This window comes from Microtus oregoni, unplaced genomic scaffold (assembly GCF_018167655.1).
Source record: "Microtus oregoni isolate MIOR12 unplaced genomic scaffold, Mior012 000030F_ref0000283, whole genome shotgun sequence".
Lineage (NCBI taxonomy): Eukaryota > Metazoa > Chordata > Mammalia > Rodentia > Cricetidae > Microtus > Microtus oregoni.
Window position 1 is genome coordinate 25,203,974 of NW_024543089.1, and position 12,324 is coordinate 25,216,297.

Here is a 12,324-nt window from a genome sequence, read left to right on the forward strand (position 1 = left end):
GTTCCCAAGATATATATATATATATATATATATATATATATATATATCTTTGATTTTATTTCTTCAACTATTATAATATCTGCATAGTTGATTATATATAAGTTCACTTTTTTTAAAAAAAACTAAATTAGTGTGGTAATCTTGAGAAAAACACAAAGATGAATTTTCACCACAAAAGATGAGCTGAACATCCCATGGAAGAATGTCCCCGAATCACCAAATTCAACCTGTGTCTTAATAAAACATGTATTTTTATTTTGGCATTCCTAGATAGGTTACTAGGGATGTGGCTATGGAACACTGCAGACTGCATCCGTTTTTATAGTTTTACAAACTTGAAACCACCCATTTCACATGGGAAGAATGATTGCCGTGCATAGTCTATTTGTTGTCAAAATAGGGTGCCCAGTGTTCTGTGGCTTTTACTCTAAAATTTCCTAAGCCTTCATTCTGCAGACTAATCATTTTCATTTTTATAAAAATTCCCAGTGCATTAGCTAATATGATTTAAAGCATATTTTTTTCCTTTCTTCTTTTTTCTCTTTTAAAAGAATCTTTTATACAATGATCCTCTATCGAACCCTCCCTGGATGGTGAATATAGTTTCAATGGGGTGTTTAACGCTTACTTCTCATACCACAGTCAGGAGGCTGGCTACAGCTGCTTCTCTGAAAAGGTTCATGAGGTTTGTCTCAAATATATTTTAGATTTTGACAACGAGCTTTGCTTTTACAAGCTCTATGATGGGTTTATACTTTTTACAAGATGCCGTTCTACAAACATGTATAATTCCCCAGCAGGCCTTTAAAATAGAGTCAAAATGCTTTCCCTTTGAATGGGCTTTACCCCAAAGGGTAGTATGTTAGATATATTTCCTGCTTTACTTTTCATTTTAAAAGATTTATTCTTAATCCCACGCATATTGGAACATTATTCAGACATAGTATCGGGTTTGCTGGACCTCAGTGGCATAGTGGCAGCCTGCATTTCGCCACAAGAGTGGCGAGAATCAGGTCTCTGCCCTGTAGGTGGTTGAAGCTGGAGAAGCTTGGCTCTTCCAGGTGGGAAATCAAGCTGTCAGGGAGACTCATGGAAGTATGATTAGTTTACTAACTTCATTAAATGAAAACTTTCGCAGTGCAGGGACGACCCCCTGTTTCTCTCTGTCTGCTGCTGTTAAACAAGCCGGTGTTTCATAGGTTGAGTGGAATGCCATGTGCAGGCCCAGCAGGAGGACATTCCAGAAGGCAGTGGGCTTCCTTACCTTGTCATCTGTGGGCTTCATAAGCAAAGTCCTATTTGGGAGACTCCAACTCCCTCTCTCCATTATTCAACAAGCCAAACTTCAGGCACAAAATTTTCAAAGTGAAGTAGAGGCGGTGTTACTATTTTCAGATCCGGATAAATCTGATTTCAGATTGAATCTATAAGCTATTATTAGCTTTGGGACCAGAACATGTCCGATGGCTAAACCCATGTCTGAGAGGTTTGCCTTAATTTCCCAGGACAAATGCTCCAAAACGAGTGTGAATTAATGCTTTAAGAAAGGATAGAATTCATTGCTCTCTGCGCCTGGGGCTGGGGGAGAGTGCTCCAGAGTTCACAGTTAAGTGTGTTTAGCACAGCATCCTGTGACTTGGGGATTCTTAACTATGCAGCCAGCTTGCTTGGTGGTAGCTTAAGCTGTGGAGAATCTGAACCAAATGTGCATACAGTTGGTTGTTTTTTTCTCGTCCTTCATGTTTTGTAAAGAATTTAAAATAGCATACTGTGGAATATTTAAATTCTAGAACAAGTCTTTTGTTTTAAAAGTAAATAGCCACACTAAATGAACTAAAATTGTATCATAATTAAATAATTGTGTCATTTTTTCCAGGAAGTTCTTTTTTTTAATTGTCATTACAAAAGATACAAAACTTCATTCACGTAAAAAGAAATATGTCTTACTTTTCCTAAGAATTAATTTTAAAGATAGGGTCTTTTATTTCCTAATTAATGCATCCTTTTGTTCTTCTCAAATGAGACATCTGGTCTGTAAGAAAGACTTGGTCTTTCATATGTACAACTATTTAATTATATTTATACATAATAACTGTGTGTTGGATTCATGGTTTAGATGTGTTTAAGAATTATAGGTGATATCAAGATTTCTAAGATATTATTCAATGTCCATAAACTTACTCTACCTTCTGTGCATTCGGTTAAGTGAGCTGCACCGTGAAGCAACTGCAATGCAGAGCTTTGACTGAGTGGCTTTTTCCCTCACAAGCAAGTGTTCTTTAATGAGGCCATCTGTCTCAAGAGTATATATTGTACTACTTATTACTGATATAATTTTAAACTTTGATTTGAGCAGCCATTTTATATATGTCTACTGCATTATTTTTTTATAAGTTTTTTTTTGACATTTCTCTTTGTTAATGATCAGTAGAGGAAAATAACAATAAACAATGAAATCTGTATAATATCGCCATCTGTTAATCCTTGGAAAACCTACTCCATCCATCTAAATAGGAGACATTTAATTCAATAATAAGACATGAACTTTAGTAAGTACATTGATAGTGTCTTCCAGTGTTTAATCATCAGTCTAATAGGTGAAATTTGTTTATTTATTTCAAGAAAAATAAGTGTATCTTTCTTGACTATAAAGTTTCAATGATTACTGTTATTTTCAAGAGGAAATATGTGTGTGCATGATAAGAAATAATAAAATATTGCATCAAAAATTTAGTTCTGAAAGATTAATCCTAGATAAAGGGTAAATTTAATGACATAAATGATAAAATTAATTTATTTATTGGTATTGGTAATAATCTCATTTATAATGACTGCTAAACACTATTTCATCAAACAACCACTATTTCAGAGAGAAAACTCGATAAACTTTTAAAATGAAACTTAAGTTAGTGATAATAGACAGCCTATTTCCAACTCTGTGATTGAAGTTCTGAGAACAACTGATGGTAATTGATGTACAGGCTCCAGCAGGTTAAAAAGAAAAATGAGACTGAATTGTGTACAGGGGGCTCCACCTCCATGCTCCTGCCTGTTAAATAGCCATTACAAATTGAAACACTTGAATAGTGACAAGTGATGTTTCTATTCATATTGATCAGCACAGATTTAACTGTTCTGGAGGGAACTGACTGCTTTCAGTCAAGTATGGTGTACTTAGGCTTCAGTGTGTTGAACAGTGAGTGTGTCTGTATGATGACAGCCAAGGTTCTGGAATGTGGGGCTATCTTTCTTGTGTTGTGTGTTTCACCTTATAATAATAACTTCAAATGAGAGCAAAGGAATACCATCAATCAATAAGTATGACAGGATCTTTTTTAACTAAATAAAATCTTAATAAAACTGCCTTGGATATAGGTTTAATGGGCTGTCTGCCTATAAATTTGAGAGGATTTTGAATTTATTAAAATGACTATGCTCTATATCATTATCATGGTGCTTTCCATTGGCAAGTGTATTTAATTAGAAGAGTGGGTCTCAATAGTAATAGAATAATAAAAAGGCTTTTAAACTAATTTTCTGCCTAATATTCTTATGATATCTAGCCAAATGAATATATGTATATTAGAAAAACCATGCACAAGAACACAATCTTCTATAGACCTTTGAACCATGGTATGGATGCAATTCTTAATGACACAAGATCCAGCACCACCTTTGTTAGACTATGAATTCTCTATTAATATTTTACTTTGAAAAAACTTACCTACAGGGTACACTTATATATTTATTGTTTGACTTAATCACCTATCCTTCCATTACTTCTTTTAACAAATATTTACTCTTAATTAATGATATAAGTTTTAATAAGGCTTTAAATATTTAAACATTTAATTTTAATTAATTATAATTATAATTAAATACTTAAAATTATTTAAATATTAAAATTTATTTATAAAATAATGTCCCCAAGATGCTTCCCTGAAGATACAGTTTTGGCCTACAAACTATGGGAATAAGTGAAAACATTTAGAATGTATTTAGAATCTGTACTTCACCCTAATGCTATCAACTATGCATCTCCTGAAACCCTTCAGTGAAACATAAACGTGTCACAGTGCTCACCACTGAGGATTTGTGTCTGCTAATAGAGAAATGCCCATTGTGCAACATGTCCTAAAGTAAACATAATATTTTCAACACTTATTCCTGTTTCTTCAGCTGATAAGTTTTACTTGAGCTGATAGAATTAAAATGATACCGTGAATTAGATTTTAAACTATTTAATGACTTTTCCAAGAATGTCTGTTGTTCAGTCTTTTATTGTACAATTTATCAAGTATCTTGTGATGGGTCAGATTTTATGGTGAATACACTTGGGAATTCTCTTGGCTTTTCTGGTAGTTTTAGTATTCAAGAAGAAAATACATTAGTAATGATTCAACCACGGCTGTGATGGTTGCGACGATAGACTTCTCTGAAGTGGCAGAACGAGACATTTAAATTGTCATCCTACAAGTCTTCAGAGAGAGTGATTTCCCAGCAGACACTGAGTGGGGTCTTGGGAAAGGACAATAAGCTTGGATGTTTGTTCTCTACTGCAGAAGCTGTTATTGTTTCCTGTCGTGGGACCCAAGTGCTCCATGTCCTACTCTAAAGACTTTCTTTACCTGTCGGTTTCCTCTTTCAAATTTGTGTCCTCTTTACTCCTAGAGGAAAGACAATTCTCTATTATCTATTCTTATGCAAATTCATAGTACTTTGCCTTTTGTTATCATTTCTTTGAATTATATGATATATTTCTATCATGTTTTTATTTATTATATTGGCATTTTGAAAATTCCATAATCAATTTTATGCACTAATATTGAGCTTAAACATAATAAAATAATCAAACAGGGAAAAGAAGAGCACTATTTTAAAAAGTACACATACCAGAGGTGACCAAAAGAATCTTCTCTTTGTGGAGAGAACAATTATTTACATCACAACTAAGATGTAGTATAACTTTCTAAGGCTAACAGTATCATTTCTGTGGACCATGCTGCTTCTTTAGGGCATCAACACATACATGAATGATAGGAGTCACTGACATCATTTTGGAATATTTAGGTTGTATCAATCTTTATTTAGCTGTCAGTTTAACAGTTGACAGTTTTTATGCTTTATGTGATACAGAAGGAGAGAGACAAAAATGTTGTGATCTCTATAAATCTCTGGAAGGAAGTGTAAGGAAATTCAAATGATGAAAAAGGCAGTAACAGATTTTATCATCTTTCTTTATTTTTATTGATTTTTACTGAGCTCTACATTTTTCCCTGTCTGTCCCCTCCCAGCTTCAACCCACCCCCGAGGTCCCCATGCTCCCAGTTTACTCAGATCTTGTCTTTTTCTACTTCCCATATAAATTAGATCTTTGTAAATCTCTCTTAGTGTCCTCATTGTTGTCTAAATTCTTTGGGATTGTGATTTGTAGGCTGAATTTCTTTGCTTTATGCTTAAAAAACACCTATGAGTGAGTATATGTGATAACTGTCTTTCTGTGTTTGGATTACCTCACTCAAAATAATATTTTCTAGCTCCATCCATCTTCCTGAAAAATTCAAGATATCATTATTTTTTCTGCTCTATAGTACTCCATTGTGTAAATTACCACATTTTCCTTATCCATTATTTGGTCGAGGGGCATTTAGGCTGTTTCCAGGTTCTGGCTATTTCAAACAAAGCTGCTATGAACATAGTTGAGCAAATGTCCTTGTGGCACAATTGAGAGACTAGACAAGAACCAGAGACCTCTGCAGGGCCAGGCGTGACTCTGGGAATTTATAGGGAGTAGGCCTGAGCCAGGACCTTGTGGGTCCAAGCATTGGTCTGGGACACCAAAAAGAATAGGCAGACGTGATTAAGCTCCAACCCAGGATGGATATAGGCTAGAAGAATCTTCCCAGTAAGTGCACCTTGGGGTGCTACACACATTATTAGAAATGGGCTAGTCCAGGTGAGAGAGTTAGCCGAGAAGAGGCTAGATATTATGGGCCAGGCAGTGTTAAAAGGATACAATTTGTGTGTTGTTATTTCGGGGCATAAGCTAGCTAGGCGACCAGGAGCTGGGGCTGCAGGAACACAACCCGCAGCTCCTTCAACAATAAGAAAACTAATAACTAACATTTTTTGTTGTGTCAGCTGCAGTTTCCTGTCTTTACATATAATACAGCCACTGAAGTCACAGAATAAACCTGGTAACGTAGGCATTGTTATGGCTCTCATTTTATACACAGGGAAACTGAGGGCCAGAAAAAGGAAATATCTTCAAAGTTTTGGTAGAGAATACTTTCTTTAAAACATCCCTAAACCTGGTGTCCATTTGGCAATTGTGATGGAACTATTCTATATTAATATTTAACAGAGGAGAGTAATGAAGATAGTGAAGTCAACCAAAGTGTCATACATGCACGGCTTGAAGGAGATTATAAACTGCTGTAATTTCAAAATGATGTGGTGTCAAATAAGAAGGAAAGAAAACTACTATTTCCTAGAGTAGCTATGTTATAACAAGTCCATTAAACTGTCTTCCAAATTAAACAATAAAAGACAATGTTAAAGCACACTGGCTAGAGCATCGTTGTTTTTTTTTTTCTGAACTAAAAAATTGTGCGTGTGTGTGTGCATGTGTCTGTCCTTTTTCATAAACCGAGAAGGTTAAGTTATCAATAGATGGAGATACAAATAGATCTCAAATCTTTTCTTGACTATTTTTTCTTCTTCTCAAACTTCATCCAGGGTGAGATCCTGACCTTGGATTTTCTATTACTTTGAATGAAAATGCAATACATTGTCCTTCTTTCCTGTCTTTTCACAGGGAATGTCTGAATATGGTAATATAACTTCATTTGTGATTACAGCTGCATAGAGTTATGTTTTCTTGACAGGAAAACATCCCAGAGCTGATATTTGCAGGAGAAAACAGTAGAAAGTCACTGAAGATCTGCCTTTTTTTTTTTTTGCAAGAGCATAATGTCAATTGTAGTCAAAGAATAACAATTAAAAACAACACTCATGCAGTGGTTATGTTAATGATCACCACTATGTAAAATAATTCCTCCCAGTCAAAGACAGTGTTATATATCCAGGTTAGATGCCCTGTGCAGTCATTTTTCATAATGCAGCATTCTGAGTGAGAAAAACAGCCCTGGAAATGGATGTGTCATGCTGTTACTTGATAGGATATGACGGATTATAGCCTTAAACTGGTAATATCCCTTCCTGACGCAAATTTAGGACTATGATGATGTACAATTTTGACATTTATAGCCATTTTCATAGACTATCTCAAATCCTTGAATGGTTACACAGTGTACCGTATATCTATTTTAAAGTGCTTGTATGTAGACAAGCAAGTGAGATGAAAAGCATTATAGACTTCACTGTTCTGTGACAGTGGAGATTTTTAGAAAATGGAAATATAGATCTGGCCAACGCTTCTGTGCCAGCCACAAATGGCCACTACATAACCGGATCTCAGATGACAAACACAACTAAACATCCCTGTAATTAGTTTCATGATAAATACTGTTTATGGGAGCCTTCGGATATTATTATGCATATTAAACTAAAGAACACCACATAGGTTTTATAAAAGATACTTCCTTTATTCAGCTTTATGGGAAAATAGTGCACTATGGTTTAGAGTATCATCAGGAAAGTTAAATTTTTGTTTAAATCTTTGATTCACACAAATAAAATATTAAAACTTTTGAGTGTTCATTAATCAAAAATATATATGTATACATATATACAAATGTACACACATATTTATTAGCTACGTCTCATACATCCTACATAAGTACTCTACCATTGATAGATAAACTCATCTGTTTATAAAGAATTCTAAGACATTCAACCTATGTGGATAACCAAATATATCTTATAGAAACCTTAATTATTTCTTTAAATTGCACTAATGTTAAAATAAGAATAACTGTGATAGACAAGAACCTGAGTGTTTAATTTTTAAGATGAAGTTTCTATGTTGCCCAAGATGGCTCTGAACTGCTGGGCTCAACTGCTTTTCCTGCTGTTAGTTGCCCAATCTGCTACCTGAACCCACAGATGCAAGTTACGATGCCTCATCAAGTTTCTATGTCTTTATATGTGCTTTTTCATCAGAGTTTGATCATTTTGTCCTTATACATTCAAAAATCAATACATACGGTCATTTCCTTCCTTCCTTCCTTCCTTCCTCCCTCCCTTCTTTCCTCCCTTTCTTCCTTCCTTTTTCTCTTTCTTTCTTTTTCAAGACAGGGCTTCTCTGTGTAGCCCTGGCTTTCCTGGAACAAGCTCTATAGACAAGGCAGGCTTTGAACTCAAAGAGATCTGACTGCCTCTCCCTCCCAAATGACATAAGAAGTGTATGTCACCATCACTGCCTGGCATAAAGACATTTTCATGCATGTATATAGTGGAATTTTGTGGGAGTGTCATACATCAATCTGTTGATTTCATTGGTTAAGCAATAAAGAAACTGCTTGGTCCTCATAGGTTAAAACATAGGTGGGAGGAGTAAACAGAACAGAATGCTGGGAGGAAGAGGAAGTGAGCTCAGACTCGACAGCTCTACTTCTGGAGAAGAGACGCCATGCTCCCGTCTCCTGGGCAGAAGGGGATAGCTCTGCTCTCAGAGGGACACACGATGAAGCTCCGACCCAGGATGGACGTAGGCTAGAATCTTCCCGGTAAGACCGGTGCTCACAGATTATTAGAGATGGGTTGATCAGTATATCAGAATTAGCCAGTAAGGGCTAGAGCTAAAAGGCCAAGCAGTGTTTAAATAAATACAATTTGTGTGTTGTTATTTTGGGGCATAAGCTAGCAGGCAGCTGGGGTGCTGGGGATGCAGCCCCGCCGCTCTTATCACTACAGAATTTGACCACATCTCCCCACCATATGTACTTATACTCTCCCCTTCTCCACACCTACTTTCTTTTAATCCTCTTCATTTACCTTGATTTTTGAGTCTATAAAACCTAGTATCTATAGATGAGGGAACGTACAATATATTTCATTCTTAGACTGATCTAATTTACTCAGCTTAATAATATCCAGGTGTGTCCCCTTTCCCCCAAATGATAGATTCTGCTTTAGGGCTGAATAAAATTCCATTGTGTCTATGTACCATATTTAATTTATCCATTCTATGCTGACAGGCATCTTTCTGATTTCATAACTTAATCTTTATGCATGGCAGTATAATAAATATCTATGTACAATTATCTTCATTATGTGTTAAGTCTTTCAGATAAATACCAGAAGTAATATAGCTGGGTTATATAGCTTTAGATTTTATGGAAATAGCCTACTGATTTACATAGTGGCTAGGCTAATATGCATTACTACTAGCTGTCTAAAAGGTTTCCTTTTTCTTTGCATCATCAATATAATTCGGTGTTTCCTAAATACTGGCTATTCTGACTGTGATGATACTTAATCTGAAAGCAGTTTTAACTTTGTACTTTCCCAACAGGCCATTTGTATTTCATCTTTTGTGAATTGTCTGTATATTTTATGGCCCATGTATCAATTTGATTGCTTGGTTTCTTTGTATTTAATGTTTTGAGTTCTTGTATATTTCATTATTAATTTTACATCACAGATATGTAGTTAGCACAGTTTTCTTACATTGTGTAAATTTTCTCTTAGCTCAGATAATGATTTCATTTGCTGTAAAGAAGCATTTTAATTTCATCTAATGCAAACTGTCAATTCACTCCATTATTTCCTGAGCGGCTAGAGTTGAGTCCCTTTCAGAAATCACTCCCTTGAAATCGTTTTTCCATTTTTTTCCCTCTAGCAGCGTCAGAATTTCAGGTCTTGCTTTAAAACCTTCAGATCGACTTGAATTGTGTTTGCATGTTTGTTTGTTTTGCATTTGTGCAGCATGTGTGCATATGTTTTCATGTGCGAAGGCATACATGTGGATGTGGGTGTACACACACATGCTTGAACATAGTGGTTAGAGGTTGATGTCAGTTATGTCTTTCTCAATCTGACTCTACTTTATTTGCAATTTACAACTTACAGTTTACAATTGAACTCATAAATAAAGAATTGGGTTAGTCGGTCTAGCTGGTGTGCTCAGGAGAGCCCCTTTAGTCATTTTTTTTTAAATTATAAGTTTTCAATATGCAGGACTTCATGTTAAAAACTTTAAAAAAGACTAATTTAAAAACATCTCTCAATGACAGAGAATAACTTAAAAGGTTAAATAGGTGTGATTGTGCACTTGCGATTTGCAGAGCAGCAATAGGGAGTGGGGAAGCAGAGGCCAACAACACAAAGGTGAACTCAGCTCTTGCTTATCCTCTGTCATACCTCTGTTTCCACTCATGTTTGACTAACAGAAAACAGACTCTTGTCTTACATTTCTTTGAATGGCATTTCTTGTGAGGGAAGTTATGTTGGACAAAATATTGGTTTCGAGGTTGGAAGCATCAAAGGGAATTTAGCCTGAGGATATGTGATACGGCTGACCTTGAGTTTTCCTCTCATCCTGACTCATCACCTGTGTGATGATATCAAACGATACAATCTATCTATGAAGCTGACTTAAGTTCCATGTCAGATAATTCTGTTTTCTTCCAAAAGTTCTTTCTCTGGGCTATATAGTGTCAATTCTCCCAGTCTAACTAGGCGTTTTCCCTCTGAAGTTTTCTTTCAGAAATATCGCTCAGAAAAGCGTATCTTCATTCATGACCCTATCCATTCTGTCCCTGCGTTTCTGCTAAATGTGTTGGAATGTACTCTTCCCTCTTTCGGCTTGGTAGAAATAGAATAGTAATAATGAACTTATAAGAGCTTCATGCAGCCGGGCGGTGGTGGCGCACGCCTTTAATCCCAGCACTCGGGAGGCAGAGGCAGGTGGATCTCTGTGAGTTCGAGGCCAGCCTGGTCTACAAGAGATAGTTCCAGGACAGGCTCCAAAGCTACAGAGAAACCCTGTCTCAAAAAAACAAAAAACAAAAAAACAAAACAAAACAAAAAAAACAAACAAAAAACAGAGCTTCATGCTCAGGAAAACATTTTCCAACATGCAGCATATGTCATAGAGAACAGTGGCCACCCAGATGCACTCAAACACAACAATGAAACAGTAACTTATTTAAAAGGAAGTGTGAAAATGCCAATTAAAACCCAATACTAAAGCCACTGATATTTTTCTTTTTCACACAAATTAAAGAAAACAGAATCCTATGTTTGAGTCAGAGTAAACCTGTACTACAAAGTTTTCAAAAACATGACTTCAAGCAAGAATCCCGCAATCCATTATCTTAGACCCTCATGCCCAGTGCTTTTGTTTTAAAAGATGAAATTATTTGCTCTGCTAATGTTGGATAAATGGGATAGGTAAAAGCTTAAAGAAAAGTTATCCCCCAAAAGATTTTCTCTTCCAAGTGCCCTTGGCTGTAAATAGCCCTTATAGTTGAAACAATTCAGACATCATCCCTGCAACTTGATTAATAAGTAAATGAAGACAGCGTTTCAATTCAGCTAGAGAGTGCACTTATTCTGAATACACTACCAACCAAAATGACTTTTACTGAAATATTGAATATCATTACCACTATTATGTCACTTAGGTATTATGGTGTTGATTTCTATGGTTCCCAGTGTTCCTCCCTTAATTAATCAGGTGTATTGATTATAAAATTTCTCCTGCTACCCAATGAGTAGCAGAAGGAGGTAGAACATGAGCAAAGATGCCGGGACCACGAGGGGTGCACCCACCCACTGAGACAGTGGAGCTGATCTATTGGGAGCTCACCAAGGCCAACTGGACTATGACTGAAAAAGCATGGGATAAAACTGGACTCTCTGAACATGGCGAACAATGAGGGCTGATGAGAAGCCAAGGACAATGGCACGGGGTTTTGATCCTACTTAATGTGCTGGCTTTGTGGGAGCCTAGCCAGTTTGGATGTTCACCTTCCTAGATATGGACGGAGGGGGTAGGACCTAGGATTTACCACAGGGCAGTGAACCCTGACTGTTCTTTGGACTGGAGAGGGTAGGGGCGAGGAGTGGTGGGAGGGGGAGAAGTGTGGGAGTAGGGGGAGAAGGGTGGGAGGGGGGATGGGAAATGGGAGGCTGGGAGGAGGCGGAAACATTTTTTTTCCTTTTCTCAAAAAAAAAAAATTAAAAAAAAATTCTCCTGAAAAACTTAATAAATAATTATGAAGGATAATTCAATATATATATTTTCTTTCTCTCCTTTCTCTTTTTTTATTTCTTTATTGATTTTGGTTTTAGGCAGGGTTCTTGCATCCCAGTCTGACCCTGACCTTACCACATAATTCAGGACAACCAGATTTT